General features: G+C 39.8%; 1 non-coding gene across 1 annotated transcript; it reads right to left on the bottom strand.

Moving 5' to 3' along the window:
* Nucleotides 1-22,160: 22,160 nt before the first annotated feature.
* On the bottom strand, nt 22,161-22,267 carry LOC115863539 (U6 spliceosomal RNA). The gene has a single exon (XR_004043576.1). It is a non-coding gene; the product is annotated as a U6 spliceosomal RNA (small nuclear RNA).
* Between the last annotated feature and the right edge of the window lie 2,223 nt (nt 22,268-24,490).

The following is a 24,490-nucleotide window of genomic DNA, read 5'->3' as shown; positions in this document are numbered from 1 at the left end:
TGTAGTTCTGAATCCCTTTATTCTCCACAGAATTGTCACAAAGAGAGCCAGGTTTGGGGTTAAGTCTCAGGCCCCTCAGAGCAGTTATCCCTAAGGTTTCTGGACCCAAGAAGCCAAATGTCAGAGACTCACTACCCAGGAAATTCTGAGGCTGAACTTTGCTGTGAGGGGCCTCTCAGGCTCTTGCCTTAGTGCCTGGGGACAATGGGGGTAGGAGTGACCTCCACCATCTTACTCAGTGGGACCAAGTTCTAGGGCTAGGACTCACTTCACTAAGACCAGCCTGAGAAGGAAAAACCATGGAGAAGGCCTGAATGTCTCGGGGGGGCTTCTGAGCCCATTTCTCCTGTTGGATGCTGATGCCCTGAAAAATATCTGGGCCCTGGAGAGGTAGGATCCTTTTGCGGGGACCACAACACTGAATCACCTCTACATTGCAAGTTCATGCAGAGAGCACAAGAAAAACAAACTATTGTCTGCATGCATTGTGTGTCCCCAATCTGGGAACTACAATGACACAGATATCAGGCTTCTTGACATTGTCCCACAGCTCACTGATGCTCTGGTCTTTTTTTTTAGGCTTTTTCCCCCAACTGTTTCATTTTGCACCGTTTCTATTGCTATGTATTCAATTTAATGTTTTCTTCTGCAATGTCTAAACTGCTATTAATCCCATCCAGTGTATTTTTTTCTCAGACATTGTAGTTTTCATCTCAGGAAGTTCGATTTGGGTCTTTTTGAAAAATATGTTCTATGTCTCTGATTAACATGTTTAATATTTCCTCTATTTGAACAAGTAGAATACAGTTATAATAATTATTTTATGTCCTTGTCTGCTAATTTTAACATTGGTGTCCTATCTGGGTTGGTTTTGATTAGTTTATTTCTCTCCTTATTATAGATCATATTTTTCTACTTCTCAGTATGCCTGGTAATTTTTATTGAATGTCAGGCATTGTGAATTTTTCCTTGTTGGGTCCTGGATATTTTTGTATTCCAGTAAACAGTCTTGACCTTTGTTTTAGGTTTCAGTTAAGTGACTTAGAAAACAGTTTGATTCAGCTCGGTTATGTGGGACCAGAGCAGCAATTAAACTATCCCTGATTATTGCCCATGACTGAGGAAAGACCCTTCTGTGTATTCCACCCAGTGGCCAGTGAATTATCAGGTTGGCTTGGTGGGTATGAAGACACACTGGCCTGGCTCTGTGTGAGCTCCGAACACTATTCTCTCTAACTCACACTGTTATTTCCTTCCCCTCAGTGATTCCCTCACGCACATGTACTGATCTCTACTGAGCCGAATCATTAGTTTCTGTATGGGTATACAGAGGATTATTTGTTTTAAAGTTTTAGAAACTGCTTTTATTTTATTACTTTTGTTTCTTGATTATGTAAAGTGTTTCCATGAGTCCAAAGTCAAATTCATAATATGGCCTATTTAATGAAGACTAGTCTCTGTCCTTACCCTAATGGCTCCCTTTCCCAAAAAAGTATAATTAAAAAAAACTTTTATGGCTCATTCTTTCATTTTTAAAATATATTCAAATATTTTTATTCTGAAGAAATTGGTAGCACACTTTTGTCGGCTTCCCTTAGGAGTGTATCCTGGAGATTACTTCGTAGTAGTATATAGAAGTATATTTCATTCCTTTTCATAGCTTTCAACGTTTCCTTTGTGCAGATGGACTGCTGTCTATTCACCCTGTCCCCTAGATGGACATATGGGTTTCCCAGTCCTTCGCTGTTACAAATGGTTCTATAGTGAATAATCTTGTGCATTGAGCTTTTTTGTTTTGTTGCCAGTTTCTCTTTGAGAGAGATTTCTGTAAGTGGGATTGCTTGGTCAAAAGAAAAATGCTTAGTATTATTTTGGTAGACATTTCCAAATGTCATTTTGCATTCCTACCAGTAATGTATGAGAATGTCTTCTCTTCAGTTTCCCCACAGAGTACATCAAACTTTTGTATTTTATATTTTATATTATCTTTTGATGTCTGTCTGTCTATCTTTTTTGTAAATGTAGTCTTTCACTGTGGGGTCTATTTTACTTGCTTTTGGTATATTTTTTGGAATTTAGGAAGCTCTACAGTAAGCCCCCTACGTACGAATGAGTTCCCTTCTGAGACGTGTTCGTAAGTCCAATTTGTTCCTAAGTCCAACAATGTTAACCTAGGTACACAACTAACACAATCGGCCATATAGTACTGTACTGTAATAGGCTTATAATACTTTTCACACAAATAATACATAAAAAGCCAACAAACACAAAAAGTAAAGAAAACATTTTTAATCTTACAGTACAGTACCTTGAAAAGTACAGTAGTACAGTACTGGCATACAGGGGCTGGCACCGAGTGAACAGGCAAGAAGAGTTACTGGCTGGAGGAGGGAGAGGAGGTGGGAGATGATAGAGCTGAAGGAATGGTGGGTGTTTGTATTTTGACAGCATCTTATTTCCTGAGCTCAGGCTTCTTGTCAAATAAATGTAGGTATTTAACACAAAGAACTTACTATTTGAGGCTTTCCAAGTGCTTTATGAATAAAGCTCATTCTGTCTGACTGATTGAAATAATCCTTCAGTAGAGAAATAGATGAAGCAATGGTTCTTTTCTCCTCCACTTTTCAAATCTCATTGAAGAGGTGTTATTTATGCCTCCAACATTCCATTTCTTTAATAAAAGGTCGGTGTCAGGCAGCACTTCTGAAGGAACTGCTGATTGAAACCAACATTTCAATTTCAAAACAACAAACAAAAGCTTGTGTGTAAGGAAGGCTTGATGACTGGCAAACAAGGGCTCCTTCCTCAAAGAGCAGCCTTTCCAAATATATATGTAAGGTATAAGAGATCCTGTAAAAAGCCAGCCAAGCTTCCTCCTACTCAGTTGTCCCAAGGTCTGCAATCGATTAATTGTGCTTTTCTTGAGAGTCTGTGAGATGGAACGTTCTAAGTGTCGTGAGGTACATAAGGGGGAAACCTTACACCCTGCCTAGGGAGATTGGACACCCTGAGTGTGATGCACAAGACTAGGGTGAATGCCAAGTGCTGCTCAAGTGGAGCCAACACCCAGGAAGTTCAGAGTAGGGGCCCATCTCCTCCAAAGGGATGGACAGGCCCTCGCACTGCCCAGCTGATGTCTTCTCCCTCAAGTGGACCTGTTGTGCCTGTTGCCTGCCCTAGGAATGACTTTCCCCTTTCTATGAAGGCAAGGTTCAGCCCCATAGTTGTAACCCAGGTGTCAGCCGGCTTGTCTTGCCCATCCAGGGCCTGGGCAGCTTAGGCTCAAGTCCTAAGTCTGTGTCTTGTGGTAGTTCACAGCCCTTCCCGAGACATCTGCAAGTCCTTGGATATCATGAGTATCTTCTCTCTGTTGCCTCCATTCTGTGCCATACTGGCTTAGACTGAAAATCTAGCCTCTTTATTCATTTTCCTTAACATCCTTACTCACCCAAGTCATCCACGAAGGCACTGGACATTTTTTGATGATTTGGAAGCTAGTGGTAAAGGCTTCATGTCACAAGGACTTAAGCAACTTCAAATAATCATTAGGCATCCCTGTTCTTAAGAATGTTCTTTCGCCTCCTGTTACAGGTAGACTCACTGGAAAGCAAGCTCTGAGATGATTTTCCTGCAGAAAGTTTTCCTAGGGGGGCCGGCTCCCTGCATCCACACGTGACGGGGAGGGGAGGAAGCAGGACTGGACAGAGGTATAAGCTGAGCTGGGGTCAGCAAGGCCTTGTCCGTTGTATGGGGTGCACTGAAGCTGGGATGGCCCTGCCTGCAAAGTTGTCCCACATTGGCTTGAGGGGACTCAGCTCAAGAGCCCTGTACACACCAGTCACTGGCTGCAGGAACACAGGGAGGGTGTGAACCCTGACGAGGCAGCTCTTGAGCTCAGCTGAGGGCAATTCCCCAAGAGGGCTGACTGCCGGGGTGCTCCCGGCTACTGGGGAACCAGACTTCCCTCCTGATGAGGGATCTTGAGGTACAGACCAGCGTCCACTGTACCCCCCAGGGGTCTCCAATCCCCATTTTTCTGGCATCTATTGCTTTCCTCCCTTTCTTGGGAGCAAAATGAAATGTTCTCAGGCTAGCACCTTAGCCTTTCCTTCTGCTTTTGGGCTTTTGCTCATTTCTGTGTCCTCAGGATCTCATCTTCCCCAAAAAAGTCTTCTGTACCTGTTTTTTCTAGACACGTGTGTGTGTGTGTGTGTGTGTGTGTGTACCAGTTGAAGTTTAACACACTTGTACCCTAATTCCATCTGTCCTATTTCAGTAACAGGGGGAGTTATCAGAGGTTGCCTCCAAGCCCCAGTTTCTTCACCTGTGAAATGGAAGCATCATTAGCATGGGTATCAAATAGTGCTCTACTGAGTACTCAGTGGACACCCTGCCTCCCTGCTCAAACCTCTTTCCTGACCTTCCAGTTGCCACTCTACAGCCCCGAGTTATGAGCTGGTGTTTGACTTGTGAAAGTGCTTGTTCTGTTAGATTTTTTCACAAATTTTTTTTCACGCATTTGAAATCCTGCTTCCAAGCAAACAATCCTAAAGAGGCCCTGTAGCTGTTGGCAACCTCAGAACAGATATCCAGCATTGGGGGGCGGGGGGGCACAAGTTGAAGGACTTCTGAGGCCATGTTGGTGTTCATGGACCAAGGCTTCTTCAGTCTTCCCGGTGTCTCCTGGTTACCCTCCCTTGTTCAAGTTTTCTTCTTCTTAGGTCCATAAATCAAATATGTTCCATGTCTTTGATTCCCATTAAGACCATGCCTGAATTATAGTTAACTTGTACTTCTCCTAGCTGGAGGCAATAGGCATTATTTTGAAACAACTAAGCATGTTTGTGATAAAATTAGAATGAATTAACACAGCTGTTTCTATATTATTTTGAAATATCTACAGCCTGTTCAGTGCTGAAAACCCTAAACACCACCAGGAACCACAGGTTAAGGAGAAAGTCTCATGTTTATTGCTGTATTTGTTGAGTTTTGACTCTCATCATTTTTTTTTTCATTCAAAAGACCCAGTTTATTTCAGTTGGCTAGATATCAATTTAAAAAATTTGAGTAGACACTGTATTACTAGTTACACTCTTGAGTACCTTCAAAACACTGCACATTTATATAATCAAATTCTTTTAAAAATTGTTTTTCTTCCAGTTTTATTGAGCTATAATTGACATACAGCACTGTATAAGTTTAAGGTGTATAGCATAACAATTTGAATTACATACAATTTGACCACAATGTTTAGTGAACATCCATCACCTCTTACAGATACAAAATAAAAGAAAAAGAAAATTTTTGACTCCTGTGATAACTCTTAACAACTTTCATATACAACATACAGTAGTATTAATCACATTCATCATGTTCTACATTACATCCCAGTACTTATTTATCTTATAACTGAAAGTTTGTACCTTTTGACTGCCTTCATCCAGTTCCCCCTCCCCCCACCTCGGATAATCACAAATCTGAACTCTTTTTCTAGGAGTTTGTTGAAGTATAAATGACCCACAACACTCTGTTAGTTCCAGTGCACAACATAGTGATTCGATATTTCTCTATGTTACAGAATAATCACCATGATAAGTCTAGTTACCATTTGTAGCCATACAAAGATATTACAGAGTTATTGACTACATTCCCAGTGCTGTACATTTCATCCCTGTGACTCATCTATTTTGTAACTGGAAGTTCATACCTCTTAATCTCCCTCACCTATTTCACTCATCCCTCCCACCCCCTCCAATCTGGCAACCATTTGCTTGTGCTCTGTATCTATGAGTCTGTTTCTATTTTGTTTCATTTGTTTTGTTTTTTAGATTCCACATATAAGTAAAATCACATGGTATTTGTCTTTCTTCATCTGATTTATTTCACGTAGCATGACATCCTCAAGGAAGGTCCATCCATGTTTTCGCAAATGGCAAGATTTCATTCTTTTCTATGGCTGAGTAATATTCCATTGTATATGTGTATAAAATGTATATATACAGTGTATATATATAATATTTATATATATATAGTGTGTATATATATATGTGTGTGTGTATATATATATGCATGTGTGTATATATATATGTGTGTGTGTATATATATATATATATATATACACAAACATCTTCTTTATCCATTCATCTATCAATGGACACTTAGGTTGCTTCCATATCTTGGCTGTTGTAAACAATGCTGCAGTAAACATAGGTGCATATATCTATTCAAATTAGTGTTTTGTTTTCTTCAGGTAAATACCCAGTAGTGAAAGTGCTGGATCATATGGTAGTTCTATTTTCAATTTTTTGAGGAACCTTCATACTGTTATCCATAGTGGCTACACCAATTTACATTCCCACCAACAGTGTACGAGGGGTCCCTTTTCTCCACATCCTCACCAACACTTGTTATTTCTTGTCTTTTTTTTTAACAACTTTATTGAATGTAATTGCTTTACAATGGTGTGTTAGTTTCTGCTTTATAACAAAGTGAATCAGCAATACATATACATATATCCCCATATCTCTTCCCTCTTGCGTCTCCCTCCCACCCTCCCTATCCCACCACTCTAGGTGGTCACAAAACACCGAGCTGATCTCCCTGTACTATGCAGCTGTTTCCCACTACCTATTTATTTTATTTTTGGTAGTGTATATATGTCCATGCCACTCTCTCACTTCGTCTCAACTTACCCTTCCCTCTCCCCGTGTCCTAAAGTCCATTCTCTAGTAGGTCTGCATCTTTATTCCCATATTGCCCCTAGGTTCTTCATGACCTTTTTTTTTTTTTTAGATTCCATATATATATGTGTTAGCATATGGTATTTGTTTTTCTCTTTCTGACTTACTTCACTCTGTATGACAGACTCTAGGTCCATCCACCTCACTACAAAAAACTCAGTTTCGTTTCTTTTTATGGGTGAGTAATGTTCCATTGTATATATGGGCCACATCTTCTTTATCCATTCATTTACCGATGGACACTTAGGTTGCTTCCATGTCCTGGCTATTGTAAATAGAGCTGCAAGGAACATTGTGATACATGACTCTTCTTGAATTATGGATTTCTAAGGGTATATGCCCAGTAGTGGTACTGCTAGGTCATATGGTAGTTCTATTTTTAGCTTTTTAAGGAACCTCCATACTGTTCTCCATAGTAGCAGTATCAATTTACTTTCCTACCAACAGTGCAAGAGAGTTCCCTTTTCTACACACCCTCTACAGCATTTATTGTTTCTAGATTTTTTGATGATGTCTATTCTGACTGGTGTGAGTTGATACCTCATTGTAGTTTTGATTTGCATTTCTCTAATGATTAGTGATGTTGAGCATCCTTTCATGTGTTTGTTGGCAATCTGTATATCTTCTTTGGACAAATGTCTGTTTAGGTCTTGTGCCCATTTTTGGACTGGGTGGTCTGTTTATTTGATATTGAGCTGCATGAGCTGCATGTAAATTTTGGAGTTTAATCCTTTGTCAGTTGCTTCATTTGCAAATATTTTCTCCCATTCTGAGGGTTGTCTTTTCATCTTGTTTATGGTTTCCTTTGCTGTGCAAAAGCTTTGAAGTTTCAATAGGTCCCATTTGTTTATTTTTGTTTTTATTTCAGTTTCTCTAGGAGATGGGTCAAAAAGGATCTTGCTGTGATTTATGTCATAGAGTGTTCTGCCTATGTTTTCCTCTAAGAGTTTGATAGTGTCTAGCCTTACATTTGGGTCTTTAATCCATTTTGAGTTTATTTTTGTGTATGCTGTTAGGGAGTGTTCTAATTTCATTCTTTTACATGTACCTGTCCAGTTTTCCCAGCACCATTTATTGAAGAGGCTGTCTTTTCTCCACTGTACATTCTTGCCTCCTTTATCAAAGATAAGGTGACCATATGTGTGTGGGTTTATCTCTGGGCTTTCTATCGTGTTCCCTTGATTTATATTTCTGTTTTTGTGCCATACCATACTGTCTTGATTACTGTAGCTTTGTAGAATAGTCTGAAGTCAGGGAGTCTGATTCCTCCAGCTCCATTTTTCCTTCTCACTATTGCTTTGGCTTCGGGGTCTTTTGTGTTTCCATACAAATTGTGAAATTTTTTGTTCTAGCTCTGTGGGAAATGTCATTGGTAGTTTGATAGAGAGTGCATTGAATCCGTGGATTGCTTTGGGTAGTATAGTCATTTTCACAATGTTGATTCTTCCAATCCAAGAACATGGTATATCTCTCCATCTATTTGTATCATCTTTAATTTTTTTCATCAGTGTTTTATAATTTTCTGCATACAGGTCTTTTGTCTCCTTAGGTAGGTTTATTCCTAGGTATTTTATTCTTTTTGTTGTAGTGGTAAATGGGAGTGTTTCCTTAATTTCACTTTCAGATTTTTCATCATTAGTGTATAGAAATGCAAGAGATTTCTGTGCATTAGTTTTGTGTCCTGCAAATTTACCAAATTCATTGATTAGCTTTAGTAGTTTTCTGGTAACATCTTTAGGATTCTCTATGTGTAGTATCATGTCAACTGCAAACAGTGACAGCTTTACTTCTTCTTTTCTGATTTGGATTCCTTTCATTTCTTTTTCTTCTCTGATTGCTGTAACTAAAACTTCCAAAACTATGTTGAATAATAGAGGTGACAGTGGGCAATCTTGTCTTGTTCCTGATCTTAGTGGAAATGCTTTCACTTTTTCACCATTGAGAACGTTGTTAGCTGTGGGTTTGTCATATATGGCCTTTATTATGTCGAGGTAAGTTCGACTATGCCCACTTTCTGGAGGGTTCTTATCATAAATGGGTGTTAAATTTTGTCTAAAGCTTTCTCTGCATCTATTGAGATGATCATATGGTTTTTCTCCTTCAATTTGTTAATAAGGTGTATCACATTGATTTGCCTATATTGAAGAATCCTTGCATTCCTGGAATAAACCCAACTTGATCATGGTGTATGATCCTTTTAATGCGCTGTTGGATTCTGTTTGCTAGTATTTTGTTGAGGAGTTTTGCATCTATGTTCATCAGTGATATTAGCCTGTAGTGTTCTTTGTGACATCTTTGTCTGGTTTTGGTATCAGGGTGATGGTGGTCTCGTAGAATGAGTTTTGTTCCTCCCTCTTCTATATTTTGGAATAGTTTGAGAAGGAAAGGTTGTAGCTCTTCTCTAAATATTTGATAGAATTCTTCTGTGAAGCCATCTGGTCCTGGGTTTTTTTGTCGGAAGATTTCTAACCACAGTTTCAATTTCAGTGCTTGTGATTGGCCTGTTCATATTTTCTATTTCTTCCTGGTTCAATCTCAGAACGTTGTGCATTTCTAAGAATTTGTCCATTTCTTCCATGTTGTCTGTTTTATTGGCATATAGTTGCTTGTAGTATTCTCTCATGATCCTTTGTATTTCTGCAATGTCAGTTGGTACTTCTTCTTTTTCGTTTCTAATTCTATTTATTTGAGTCTTCTCCCTCTTTTTCTTGTTGAGTCTGGCTAATGGTTTGTAAATTTTGTTTATCTTCTCAAAGAACCAGCTTTTAGTTTTATTGATCTTTGCTATCATTTCCTTCATTTCTTTTTCATTTATTTCTGATCTGATATTTATGATTTCTTCTGCTAAATTCAGGATTTTTTTGTTCTCCTTTCTCTAATTGCTTTAGGTCTAAGGTTAGGTTGTTTATTTGAGATGTTTCTTTTTTCTTAAGGTAGCATTGTGTTGCTATAAACTTCCCTCTTAAAACTGCTTTTGCTGCATCCCATAGGTTTTGCATCATCGTGTTTTCATTGTCATTTGTTTCTAGATATTTTTTGATTTCCTCTTTGATATCTTCAGTGATCTCTTGGTTATTAAGTAGAGTATTGTTTAGCCTCCATGAGTTTGTATCTTTTACAGATCTTTTCCTGTATTGATATCTACTCTCATAGCATTGTGGTCAGAAAAGATACTTGATATGATTTCAATTTTCCTAAATTTACCAAGGCTAGATTTGTGACCCAAGATATGATCTATCCTAGTGAATGTTCCATGAGTACTTGAGCAAAATGTGTATTCTGTTGTTTTGGATGGAATGTCCTATAAATATCAATTAAGTCCATCTTGTTTAATGTATCATTTAAGGCTTGTGTTTCCTTATTTATTTTCATTTTGGATGATCTGTCCATTGTTGAAAGTGGAGTGTTAAAGTCCCCTACTATGATTGTGTTACTGTTGCTTTCTCCTTTTATGGCTGTTAGTATTTGCCTAATGTATTGAAGTGCTCCTATGTTGGGTGCATAAATATTTACAATTATTATATCTTCTTCTTGGATTGATCCCTTGATCATTATGTAATGTCCTTCTTTGTCTCTTTTAACAGTCTTTGTTTGTTTGTTTGTTTGTTTGCATTATGCAGGCCTCTTACTCTGTGGCCTCTCCCGTTGCAGAGCACAGGCTCTGGACGCACAGGCTCAGCGGCCATGGCCCACAGGCCTAGCCGCTCTGTGGCACGTGGGATCTTCTTGGACCAGGGCATGAACCCATGTCCCCTGAATCAGCAGGCGGACCCTCATCCACTGCACCACCAGGGAAGCCCTAGTCTTTGTTTTAAAGTCCCTTTTGGCTGATATGACAATTGCTACTCCAGCTTTCTTTTGATTTCCATTTGCATGGAATACTTTTTCCATCTCCTCATTTCCAGTCTTTATGGGTCCCTAGGTCCGAAGTGGGTCTCTTGTAGACAGCATATATATGGGTCTTGTTTTTGTATCCTTTCAGCCAGTCTATGTCTTTTGGTTGGAACATTTCATCCATTTACATTTAAGGTAATTATCGATATGTATGTTCCTATTACCATTTTCTTAATTGTTTTGGGTTTGTTATTGTAGGTATTTCCTTCTCTTGTGTTCCCTGCCTAGAGAAGTTCCTTTAGCATTTGTTGTAAAGCTGGTTTGGTGGTACTGAATTCTCTTAGCTTTGCTTGTCTTTAAGGTTTTAATTTCTCCATCTAATCTGAATGAGATCCTTGCTGGGTACAGTAATCTTGGTTGTAGCTTTTTCCCTTTCATCACTTTAAATATGTCCTGCCACTCCCTTCTGGCTTGCAGAGTTGCTGCTGAAACATCAGCTCTTAACCTTATGGGGATTACCTTATATGTTATTTGTTGTTTTTCCCTTGCTGTTTTTAATATTTTTTCTTTGTATTTAATTTTTGATAGTTTGATTAATATGTGTCTTGGCATATTTCTCCTTGGATTTATCCTGTATGGGACTCTCTGTGCTTCCTGGACTTGATTAACTATTTCCTTTCCCATATTAGGGAAGTTTTCAACTATAATGTCTTCAAATATTTCCTCAGTCCCTTTCTTTTTCTGTTCTTCTTCTGGAACTCTTATAATTCGAATGTTGGTGTGTTTAATGTTGTCCCAGTGATCTCTGAGACTGTTCTCAATTCTTTTCATTTTTTTTTTTCCTTATTGTGCTCTGCAGTAGTTATTTCCACTATTTTATCTTCCAGGTCACTTATCTGTTCTTCTGCCTCCATTATTCTGCTACTGATTCCTTCTAGAGAATTTTTAATTTCATTTATTGTGTTGTTCATAATTGTTTGTTTGCTCTTTAGTTCTTCTACATCCTTGTTAAACGTTTCTTGTATTTTCTCCATTCTATTTCCAAGATTTTGGATCATGTTTACCATCATTATTCTGAATTCTTTTTCAGGTAGACTGCCTATTTCCTCTTCATTTGTTAGGTCTGGTGGGTTTTTACCTTGGTCCTTCATCTGCTGTGTGTTTCTCTGTTTTCTCATTTTGTTTATCTTACTGTGTTTGGAGTCTCCTTTTTGCAGGCTGCAGTTTCATAGTTCCTGTTGTTTTTGGTGTCTGCCCCCAGTGGCTAAGGTTGATTCAGTGGGCTGTGTAGGCTTCCTGTTGTAGGGCACTAGTGCCTGTGTTCTGGTGGATGAGGCTGGATCTTGTCTTTCTGTTGGGCAGGTCCATGTCTGGTGGTGTGTTTTGGGGTGTCTGTGACATTTTTATGATTTTAGGCAACCTCTCTGCTAATCGGTGGGGTTGTATTCCTGTCTTGCTAGTTGTTTGTCATAGGGTGTCTAGCACTATAGCTTGCTGGTTGTTGAGTGGAGCTGGGCCTTGGTGTTGAGTTGGAGATCTCTGGGAGATTTTCACCATTTGATATTATGTGGAGCTGGGAGGTCTCTGGTGGACCAATGGCCTGAACTTGGCTCTCCCACCTCAGAGGCACAGCCCTAATACCTGGGCAGAGCACTAAGAGCCTGTCATCCACATGGCTCAGAATAAAAGGGAGAGTAAAAGAAAGAAAAAAGGAAAAGATAAAATAAAATAAAATAATTATTAAAAAAAATTTTAAGTAATTAAAAATAAAGAAAGGAAGAAAGAAGAGAGCAACCACCCCAAAAAACAAATCCCCCAATGATAATGAGTGCTAAAAACTCTCCAAAAAAAAGAAAACAAACAAACAAAATGGGCAGACAGAACCCTAGGACAAATGGTGAAAGCAAAGCTATACAAAAAAAATCAGACACAGCAGCATACACATACACACTGAGAAAAAAAAGAAATAGGGAAAATATATATATTTTGTTGCTCTCAAAGTCCACCGCCTCGATTTGGGATGATTCGTTGTCTATTCAGGTATTCCACAGATGCAGGATACATCAAGTTGATTGTGGAGATTTAATCCACTGCTGCTGTGGCTGCTGGGGGAGATTTCCCTTTCTCTTCTTTGTTCGCACAGCTCCTGGGGTTCAGCTTCGGATTTGGCCATGCTGCTGCGTGTAGGTTGCCTGAGGGCGTCTCTTTTTCTCTCAGACAGGACGGGGTTAAAGGAGCACCTGATTTGGGGGCTCTGGCTCACTCAGGCCGGGGGGAAGGAGGGGTACGGAATGCGGGGCCAGCCTGCGGTGGCAGAGGTCAATGTGGCTTTGCAACAGCCTAAGGCATGCCGTGTGTTCTCCCGGGGAAGTTGTCCCTGGATCACGGGACCCTGACAGTGGCGGGCTGCACAGGGTTCCAGGAGAGGAGGTATGGATAGTGACCTGTGCTTGCACACAGGCTTTTTGGTGGCTGCAGCAGCAGCAGCCTTAGTATCTCATGCCCGTCTCTTGGGTCCGTGCTGATAGCCGCAGCTCACGCCCGTCTCTGAAGCGCCTTTAAGTGGTGTACTTAATCCCCTCTCCTCGTGCTCCTCGAAACAAAGAGGCAAGAAAAAAGTCTCTTGCCTCTTCAGCAGCTCCAGAAAATTTTCCAGACTCCCTCCCAGTTAGCTGTGGCGCAGTAGCCACCGCAGGCTGTGTTTACACAGCCAACCCCAGTCCTCTCCCTGGGATCTGACCTTCGAAGCCCGAGCTCAACTCCCAGCCCCCACCAGTCCTGGAGGGTGAGCAGACAAGCCTCTCGGGCTGGTGAGTGCGGGTCAGCACCCATCCTCTGTGTGGGAATCTCTCTGCTTTTCCCTCCACACCCCGGTTGCTGTGCTCTCCCCCATGGCTCCAAAGCTTCCCCCCTCCACCACCCACAGTCTCTGCCCACAAAGGGGCTTCCTAGTGTGTGGAAACGTTTTCTCCTTCACAGCTCCCTCCCACTGGTGCAGGTCCCGTCCCTATTCTTTTGTCTCTGTTTTTTCTGTTTTCTTTTGCCCTAACCAGGTACATGGAGAGTTTCTTGCCTTTTGGGAGGTCTGAGGTCTTCTGTCAGCATTCAGTAGGTGTTCTGTAGGGGTTGATCCACATGTAGATGTATTTCTAATGTATTTGTGGGGAGGAAGGTGATCTCCACGTCTTACTCTTCTGCCATCTTGAAGCTCCTTTCTTCTTTTCTTTTTGATAATAGCCATTCTGACAGATGTGAGGTGATATCTCATTGTGGTTTGGAATTGCACTTCCCTGATGATTAGTGATGTTGAGCATCTTTTCATGTGTCTGTTGGCCATCTGTATGTCTTTTTTAGAAAAAATGTCTATTCAGGTTCTCTGCCTATTTCTTAATTAGGTTATTTGCTTTTTGATATTGAGGTGTATGAATTCTTTGTATATTTTGGGTATTAACCTCTTACTGGATATGTGATTTATACATATCTTCTCCCATTCAGTAGATGGTCTTTTGGTTTTGTCGATGGTTTCCTTCCTTCACTGTGCATTTTAGTTTGATGTAATCCCATTTGTCTATTTGTGCTTTTGCTTCCCTTGCCTGAGAGAAGATCTAAATATATATATATATATATTGCTAAGATCAATGTCAAAGAAAATCTGCCTATGTTTCTTCCAGAAGTTTTATGGTTTCAGGTCTCATGTTTAAGTCTTTAATCCATTTTGAGCTTATTTTTGTATATAGTATGAGAAAGCAGTCCAATTTGACTCTTTTGCATGTAGATGTTCAGTTTTCCCAGAATCATCAACTGAAGATGATGTCTTTTCTCCATTGTGTATTCTTGCCTCTGTTGTAGATTAGTTGACCACATAAGTGTAGGTTCATTTCTAGGCTCTCCGTTCTATTTCATCGATCAATGTGTCTGTTTTCATGCCAGTACCATAGTGTTTTGATTATTGCAGCTTTGTGGTATAGTTTGAAATCACAGAGTATGATGCCTCCAGCTTTGTTCTTTTTTCTCAAGATTGTTTTGGCTATTTGGGATCTTTTGTGTTTCTATACAAGTTTTTAAATTATTTGCTCTAGTTCTTTGAAAAATGCTGTTGGTATTATAATAGGGATTGCATTGAATCTGTAAATTGCCTTGGGTAGTGTGATTATTTTAACAATAGTAATTAATCCATGGGTACAGTTATCTTTTCAACTCATCAACCAGGTCTCTCCACAGACTAATCATGCTAGACACAGGAATAGATTTTCTCAAGCATGTCAGAGGTGTCTCAGCCTCTCTGTTTTGCAGTGCTGATTATGCCATGGCTTTGGAGTCCTGCTCTAGTGCTCGGTTACAGAACCAGCCTGGACAGCAACATGGGCAGGAAGCTGAGCTCATGTGGTCCTGTCTTACTCTTGTCAAACTGCACAGCTTCATCAATGTCAGGGCAGAAATGAGACTGACAAAAGGAATTTCAGACAAGGCAGGGCACCTCCGCCTTTGCATTATCTCACAAGAGGAAAGAAGAAAGGATTATTTTCTAGTGTATTTTTTCAATAGCAGTGTTCCAATCCCAGAAAATTATGATGTACATCATGGAGAAAAGCAGAGAACTGGCTGAGATTTGAGGGGAGCAGGGCAGGTGAGAGAATGCAGCTTACAGAGGTGTAGGCTGCTGCTCAGGCACAGGGCTCTGTCTCTCTTGTCTCTTGCTCTAGTCATTGGTCCTGGATGATTTTCCATTAGAGTTCTGGGCCCAGGGTTGTCCCCTGCTGCTGCAATGCTGCCAAACTCTCTGGAACTCCACCAGGCCCTTGATGCAGAAGCCTCAGGACAGCTTGTAATCATGCACCCAGATTTCCACAAGTCTGCCCAACTCTATGAGATCAGAGGACTCCTCAGAAGGGAAATTAAAATCTTCTCCACTTATCTTCTAATCCTACACCTCCTATTTTGGAATCAAGTTCCAGTCCCAGTCCACATAAAATTCCAAGAAGTATGGACTCAACCCTCAATAAGCAATGTTAGTCCTTACTGCCTTCAGTAGCATTTACTGAGCCCCTGCTCTTTGCAGAGAATGATGGAGTGAAGAGAGAAATAGGAGAAACATGCTTTGCTGCTGAGAGACTGAAATGTTACTTAAAACTTTATTTATTCTCTAACTCTTTGTCAAAAGGATCTGAAAATCGAGTTACCAGTTGATACATGTGAATAGCATGTTTTGCTGATCAGAGCTTACCTCTTGCACCCGAGAGAAGTTTATTTAATTCATTATTACATCAAATGAAATATACAATAAGCCTCTAATAAAATAATATGTATAGAAAATGAAGATCAGAGAGAAGTGAGGGGTAGTCAATGTATGACCATAGTTGCTGTGGCTGAGTGTACGGTATGGCTCTGAGCTTCCGGGAAGCCAAGTGAAAACAGAGAAAGATGATAGAGTTATTAGTTCTCATTATCAAGAATGTGACTGTTACTGGTTCCTCAGGGAAGACAGAGCTTTTGTCTCCATATAGAGCATACTGAGTGAAGACACATCCTCAACAATCCTGCAGGATTATGAAGTTCATAAATGTGGCTTCTTTGGTGATAAAAAGCTGTCCTATGATGAACTAGACCACATAGTCTTCCAGGGGGTCTAATTGTATTAAAAAGTAAGACTAGGAGTACCTAGAGAATTTACAATCTGTCGATTTTAATTAGAATTAAATGTTTCCTTCTTACTTTTTTTATTAAAAATACGTGACCCTTGAAGAAGGGTTAAGAGCAAAACTGAAGGCAGATTTTGATTTGAAGTCTCTGAGGAATAAATGACAGGGATGCCCTTGGCTGATTTGATGGGTATGTTTCCCTACTGCCATGCATTAATTAACTAACTGTGTTTTGACTTTCTATTTTTATGATCAATTCCTAATCAAGGAGTGCTAAAGTACAATCACTATTATAGATGTTCTAAGATAAGCAGGACACAGAATAACATCCATAAGTAACTCAATGTGGAGCCTCATCAGTCTTCAGGAAGGGGTTCTGCTGTGTTGGTTTGCCAATGTTCAGGCCTTATCCACGTAAGACTTAACATACATATACATATACACGTATACATATGTGTATACATATACATACATATAGGTACATATACATATACACGTATATATATATACGTGTATATGTATGTGTATATACATACATATATATATATATATATATATATTATCCATAATAGCCAAGAAAGTCTTGATATATTAAAGCATGGAGGGGTTTCTTAACTCAGAACTGTCTAAAGACATCTCACGTATTTGCGGAACGTGATCAACTTTACCTTTACCTTTGGCATGTGAACAATTTATGAATGCAGAAATCTGATGGCTAAATGAAAGGGTGCAGAGGACAAGATGGAGTGAGCACAGTAATTTCCACCTCCTTCCCTAGGACTTGGCGATTACCCTTTTACAGCATTACTTGTCCAGTCTGGTCTAGATTTTTCTCCTCCTTGTATGGTACATGTTTTGCTGGTGGTCTTCTGCATGTCCCACTCTATTCTGGACTGAGATGATCTATTCTTTGTATTAAGGCCCTTTTGTAATTTGTAAAAGTTTATATTTTCACCTAAGGATTGGTAAGATTCCATTTAAGTGCAGCCACTATTGGCTAGTTTTTGTAACTCTGCCCTCTCTAATGTACTCTGTAAAATGCTAGGTGCTACTTAATTCCTCCAGAATGCTTTCTGCTATTTGCTTGACCTGTATCTCTCCAGAATATCAGGACTCTTGGTCTCTGTGTGAATATTTTGCCTGCCATGGTACTGGGAAAAACATATGAAAATTCACTGGTATACATTCTTTCCCAATTGAGTCTTTGGGAAAACCAAAGCAACACAAAGTTGGTCTCTGAAGCTGTTACTTGGATTACTTTAAAAAGTCATAAATGAGTTATTTCCTAGTTGAGATGCAGGCTAACATTGATCTCCCACAATCATGGACACCATGATGCTGGCTGTGAGATCCCATTAAACAAGGGAGGAAGACCAGGAAAGTGTTCTCATTAAACACACCTCCCAGACAATGAGGTTTCATTACCCCCCCCAAATCATACTAAGATTCTTTTAGACTAGGTTATTTGGGTACAAGACAAGTGCTGTGTAATTTGTGTGTGTGTGTGTGTGTGAGACACAATTATCTGCCTAAGTGGAAGGATAGGTGGTGAGTAAATTAACTTAGGAAGTGAGTCTTTTGCCAGACAGCCTAAAGAGCATTATAAAGAAAACTCCCCTCATGTTCAGAAATGTGAGGGTGAAACAGTATATTTTGAAAGGCAGATATGATTATATGACTTCCTTATTGCATTTTGTCCATGGAAAAAAGATACAGAGATGATTTAGACAGGATTCTTTGGTTCTTCGGCACAAAGATTAGGTATTCGATAAGTAACTAAAGGATGAGTGGATGAATGAATGAAATAAGGAGGCATCAAACAAATGGGTTTCTTCCTTATGGCATCCCCAAGTCTCCAAAAGATTGCTCACTCATCTCTAATAATCCCCTAGATGGACTGTGATTACATGTAAGGAAAATGGGCTTTAAGGGCAGTTTTCAGACAACCAGAGGTTTGTTTTCTCTGGATAATACTTAGGGCTGCAGTAAGGAGCAGGGCTTTCATGTGAGGCTTGATGGGGGGTGTTCACAGGAGAGAGTGGGGCCTCAAAGATGAATTCTCAGGACTAGATGGGGAGAGATTTCATAGACGAATTCACTGATGAACAATTTAGCTATTACTTTCTAAAGATTGTATTGTCTTTATTCTCTTCCATCTCAGTGTTTTTTTTTTTTTAATTTTTAACTTTTACTTTGTACATGACAACTACCTTTTCAAACTTAAGAGTGAAAAGCAATGTCAGAGGCTCTGGCATTTGCACGTTTTGAGTGTCAGCTGCAGAGGGATGTTTCTTGGCTGCTTCTGAACATCAGTAGAAGGAAGTACAGTCTGTATCTGTGCAGAAAAAATTGACAAATACAGAAAATACAGGAGTTGTGTAACAACATAATGGGGCCTCTCAAGCAGTTTATATCTTCCAAACTGTCGGAGAAACCAGAAGTGGATTCACCAGCTGCTGGCGGGGAGCGGCGTCAGCCTGCCATTCACAGGGATGGGAGGTAAGTTCTCCCACTCACCTGTCTCCCTCTGGCACCCCCTGCAGGCGGAGCCTAGTAGGGAGCAGCTGGCAAAGCGAAAATATGGTCAGCAGAGTCGGGCTTAGCATCCTAATGCAGAGTAGGGAGGAGTGGGTTTGGAGCTGAGGCAGTAGCTTTGTAACTGCACAGCTTGCCAGCCCACCACGTCAGAGGCGTCCTTGGAGCAGACCTGGGTTATGTGCTTCTTGGTGCTCCATGAAACCTGAGCAGTTCCTTCAGCATCCTTGGTGGAAAAGAGCCTTGACATTCAGTGGTCCTGGGACAGGCGTTTCTCTAAGCTCCCCCTTCATATTTCTTTTAAGTCATCCATATAAATGTGTAAAGACCTATATGGTTTTCTATGTGTGTATATGTAAAGATAACTCTCAAAAAGCTGTTTGTTTTTCACACTGAGGTAAGAGGTTGCCAGTTTCTCTGGTATTGCTCATGTTCCTTATAGAAATATTTTGCAATAATAATGGTAAAACTTTTTATTTTTTTGGTCAAGAAATGACTAATATGTGTGTACACATGTATATATTTATCACCATTTCTTTCATTTTTTTCTTATATTTAGGGTAGAAAAGGATGTTGAGCACTATAAAAACCTCATTAAGAAAATCATAGTAGGGACTTCTCTGGTGGTCCAGTGGTTAAGACTTCGCCTTCCAATGCAGGGGGTGCTGGTGCAGGGGATCCCTGGTTGGGGAGCTAAGATCCCACATGCCTCATGGCCAAAAAACCAAAACATAAGACAGAAGCAATATTGCAACAAATTCAATAAAGACTTAAAAGTAAAGTGGTCCACATTAAAAAAAAAACAAGAAAATCATAGATCATAGTAAATGTTGAACACATATCAACATTTTAAATGTTGTATTCGGTGTCATGAAATGATAGAAAAATAAGAGTTTCAATTATCTGTAAAATGCGCCTATATTGATATATTTATTTGCATCTGGGTTTTGGCAACATCAGATATGCTACTTCTCTCAGAAGTCTGGAAAATTTACCTTTGGGAATTTGAAACGATAACAGGAATTTAGAGAGAGATTTTCTTATAAATGCTATCTCCCGTGGACTAATACTGTTGATACTGTGGTCTGCTCTGTGAGTGAGGAGCTAAATTAAACTAATGAAATCCTAAGTGTCACACACACACACACACACACACACACACACACACACAAGCTGTTTGTTTTCTTTCTTACACCAGGTAGACAATCGTTTTGTGGTTATTATAAACATAGAATTCAAACATCCTAATTTCTTGAAAAAGGAAGAAACATTATGCCTCTCTGATTTTCTACTCAAATAGAACTTTTTAATGCAAATGAAAGCATGAATCAAGCATAAAACAACCTAACTGCTAACCATCATATATTTTAATGATCCCTAATTAGAGCAAAATTTAAAGTGAATACAAACACATTAGAAATTTTTCTCATGGATCCTTAATTTGTATCTATCACTCAAAAACCTGGCTCTGCATATCCCCAGGGCTTTAGAGGAATACAACACTCACTCACATCAAACCTATTTCTTAAATGCAAACACCTTTCTAGGTATAAACACAGAGGATACATTGAAGAGCTTTATCAGGTGACAGAATTCTTAAGACCTGTGCTTGTCTGAGTCTTGTCATCTTGATTATGTTTTGAAAAGGAGAACAAGCATCAACTAGTTTTCCTAAGGCTTCATTCCGGAGCTCTTGTTTGTATAGTGATTGTGTGTGTGTGTGTGTGTGTGTGTGTGTGTTTGAGTGTGTGTGTGTGTGTGTGTGTGTGTGTGTGTGTGTGTGTATTCTTGGGTATCATCTGGGCTCCCTATCCTTGGGCAGGAGCTGAGAGAGGGAACAGCTAGCCTGCCAGCATCATGCACTTGTCTGGCTTGGATCAGAGAGGTGAAAAATGTTCCTGTCAACTGCAGCTTGTGAATTTTTGTAGCGTTTAAACTTCTCTTGATTTGCAAGGACTGATGGTAGAGAAATGATCACACAGGAAGAATTAAATGTAAAAGCATCCTGGTTCCTAAACATACATTAACAACCTTAGCTTTGCCGGATGTAACGCTTCAGAAAATATCTCGGTGGAACAGGGGGAGGTTGTAGAGGAGCTTTCAAGTGGTTTAATCCCAAGGGAAGTTGCAGTGCTGTAAAGCCCAACTGAAATTACACACGTTAATGCTGGGCCTTCTGACAGTAGCTCAATTTTGTTCTTCTCATCTGGTAAAGAAAGTAATGGGCGGGCCCTCTATATCTCCAACTGCAGGCTATGGGCACCCTGGACTGAACCAAAGGCAGGTAATTGTCACTTAAACCTGGGACAGTGTCAGCGATACCAGGTATTACATGAATCAAGGAAATATTGAAGGACTCTGTGTGTCAGAAGTTATTATTGACTTTTGGAGACGAAGCAAATAAAATATGATCTGATTTAAAAGTAAGGGTTCCTGTAAGAGTGGGGAAAGTAAGCATAGGTTTTAATGCAACATTGTTTGGTCCTTGTGCTGCTGTGGGCCAGGCTGGATCTGGTGGATGAAGCAAGCAGTGACAGGCTGAGCCAGCTTGTTATTTTATCACCTTGTAACATTTGCAGGGGGCGCTCCTGGCTCTAAACAGTAATGCTCACCTGCTCCCCACTGATTGCTGATGCTTCTGCTTGTTGTTTCTGGCAGGGAGCTTTGTCAACTAAGTCCTGTTCCTCAAAGTGTAGGCCCAGACCAGTAGCATCAGTGTCACCTGGAAGCCCATTAGAAATGCAGAATCTCAGGCCCCACTCTAGTACTACGGAATCAGAATCTGCATCTTAAACAAGGATCCTCCACAAATCCTTTCTATGCCCATGAAAATTAGAGACACATCCAAATTGTCCTCACCCATGTCCGACTTGCCCACACTGCATATTTCTGTGCACTGTATTCCCCTCAACAGTCTGCTTCCGACTTTTGCTCCTGCTTTCTCAAGATATATTTGACATGTAACGTTGTGTAAGGTTAAGGTGTACACTAAGAGAATTAAACTAATAGGTCATTAGTCTGTGGTGGCTCTGATGCTGATGCAGCCAACATCAGCAAACCAAAATCTAATCCTATAAATGCCTCGAGGTTACGGAATTGAAACCTAGGGACAACCGAGCACAAACTGCCAATCAGGCTTGAAGCTGCAGCCAGTCAATGATTTCCTCACTGTGCTTCCACCTTTTCTCTGTAAAGGATCTCCCTGAGCTCCTGTCAGTGGAGGCTCCTCACCACTTCTGATTTAACGCCACTCCATTCAAATCTATTTTTGCTCAATAAACTCTTAAATTGTTCAATATGCCTTAGTTTATCTTTTACCATGTACAAGGTGATGATTTGATACATGTACATCATGATTTGATACACTTACCACAATAAGGTTAGTGAGCACACGCTCACCTCACAGTTACCGTAAAATATGGAACACGTCACAGAATTGCACGTCATCCTTAGGCAGGGGCCATGCTGCCCTCCTCTGTGTGGGTCCAGTTTCAGCCTATGTCCTCCCAGAGGGAGCACCCTACCTCCAGCTAAGCCCATTTCCTGTTCTCTTCTAATTCTCTAACTGCCACACGAATTCTTCACTGGCCTTCACTCTAATGTTCCCCGTCTCTCCTCCCATTAGATCAAATAACAAGGTGGGAAGGAAGAAAGGAAGGGAGGGAGGGAAGGGAGGAACGTGGAGGAAAGGAAGGGAAGGAGAAGGAAGGATGGAAGAAAAGAAAAAAGGCAGGAAGGAGGGAAGGAAGACAGAGTGAGAAGCGCTTAGGGAAGGAGGGAGGGAGACCCAGTTTTCATGGCTCCATGTGTTGCAGGAGCTCATGAGCTCTGTTTCAAATACACTCATGCAAATATATCCCATCCCCTATTTCCATTTTAAAATGAAGCAGTGCCTTCATACAGTGTTCATTGGGGCAACAATTTGGAGGACACTTTTCCAAAGTTTATTCAAGTTCTTAAAGTGAACATTCTCTTTGATCCAGCAATTTCAGAATTTATCCCACAAATGTACTTGCATAGATGCACAGAAATGTTTGTCTAAAGTATCTATCACAGGATTGTTTAATAGAAAAAAGCTATAAATAGCTGAAAGTATCAATACAAGTTGTTTTGAAAAATCAATGCATGTCTCTGCAATGGAATAGTATCCCGGCACGAAAATGAACTGAGGAAGGTTTGTGTGTGCTTCTGTGGTGAGCTGTCTAGATTATGTTGTTACCTGAGAAAAAGAAAGTGCCAGACAATATGCATATTACCCCATGCATGTTATTTTTAGTGTGTGTACATGTGTATGTTTATAAAACATAGTTACTAACTTACTGTATTTGTATCCAATAGAATTCTACAGCCATTACAAACACTACTTTGGCAGAATTTTGAATACTTGGGACATCTTTGTGATATGATGCTAAGTTTAAAAAAAAAAAGCAGGACATTAGTGTCATGTTTTTTCTCCCCCTCCTTACTTGAGCATTTTCCAATGTTATTAAATATTCCCCCAAATATCATTTATTTATCTATAATATTATATCCTACTCTTGGGTTTTTAAGTTGTTTTCAGTTTTTCCAACTCATATATAATGTTGACAAACATTTTTTTTTACCTAATGTTGTTTTTGAATTTTAGACTCTCTCCTAAGATAAATGTCTTGTAATTACTGGTTCATAGGGTATGTGATTTTATTATAATTATTTGTTCATAGGATGTGACCCTTGATATTTAATGCCAACTTGGTTTCTGTAATCCACAAAGATTTTTAATGTAATATTTTCAATTTTTGTTAATGTGATTAGTTATTAAAAGTCATCATTTGTTCCACAAATTTTAAAATTTGGCATAAAACAGTTATTGATGCCTACTGTGTGCCAAGCTGCCTTGAAGCCACTGGGCACATCATCACGAATAAGACATGGTCTCCACCTTCAACTCAAAGTGTGATCCCAGGACAGCACACATAATTAGAATGTGATGCAATTTGGCCAATCATAGAATTATGCCCAGTGTGCCATGGAACACAGCAGGCCTATAGTGTAACTGTGACAATTAACCCAGAAAGGGATGAGATTCTTACACTTCACTTTGATGCTTCTTCTCTCACGTTCCAGCTAAAGACTGATGCTAACGTAGAGAGGGGGGAGTTTTCTTTTCATACTCCTGTCAGAGTTCAAGTATTAACTACACCTGACATAAAAAGGAAGTAGAAAATAAACTTACCTTAGTTTGTGTGTCAACTATCTATATTTCTGTGTCATCATTTATATATTTCACAGATGCAGAGGATTATAAGCCTCCTTCTAGGACACATACATTCATCCTGAATCTATAACCAAACTTGACCTTCTCACAGCCCACGTGTCCCTGCCTGCTTAGAATAGAAAGATGGTTGTCTAGTGTTCAAAGCATTTGCCCCAACTTCCAAAAAGTATCTCCAAATAAAAGAGACAACCCAGCCTCCACAAATAGCACTGTCAACCCTCTTAATATTTCTTAGGTCAAGAAATTCTTAACTGAAACATTCTAACTAGGTTGACTAAATGAAATTGCCAATATTGACTTTTTTAACTTGTAAAAGTAGCAGTTTCATGTAGTTCAACTAAAACCTGCAATTTAATTCTTCCTGTTTCTTCCCAAGACTACCCATATATTAGAACTAATTGAAACTTCATTTCACACCAAATGATTTCTGCAGTATCTGCCCCAGATACAAAGAAAAGGTGGGAAAATTATTAACACAGGTTTAT

This window comes from Globicephala melas, chromosome 4 (assembly GCF_963455315.2).
Source record: "Globicephala melas chromosome 4, mGloMel1.2, whole genome shotgun sequence".
Classification (NCBI taxonomy): domain Eukaryota; kingdom Metazoa; phylum Chordata; class Mammalia; order Artiodactyla; family Delphinidae; genus Globicephala; species Globicephala melas.
Note: the sequence above shows the minus strand (reverse complement) of the source record. Positions and strands in the feature narration are given on the sequence as shown.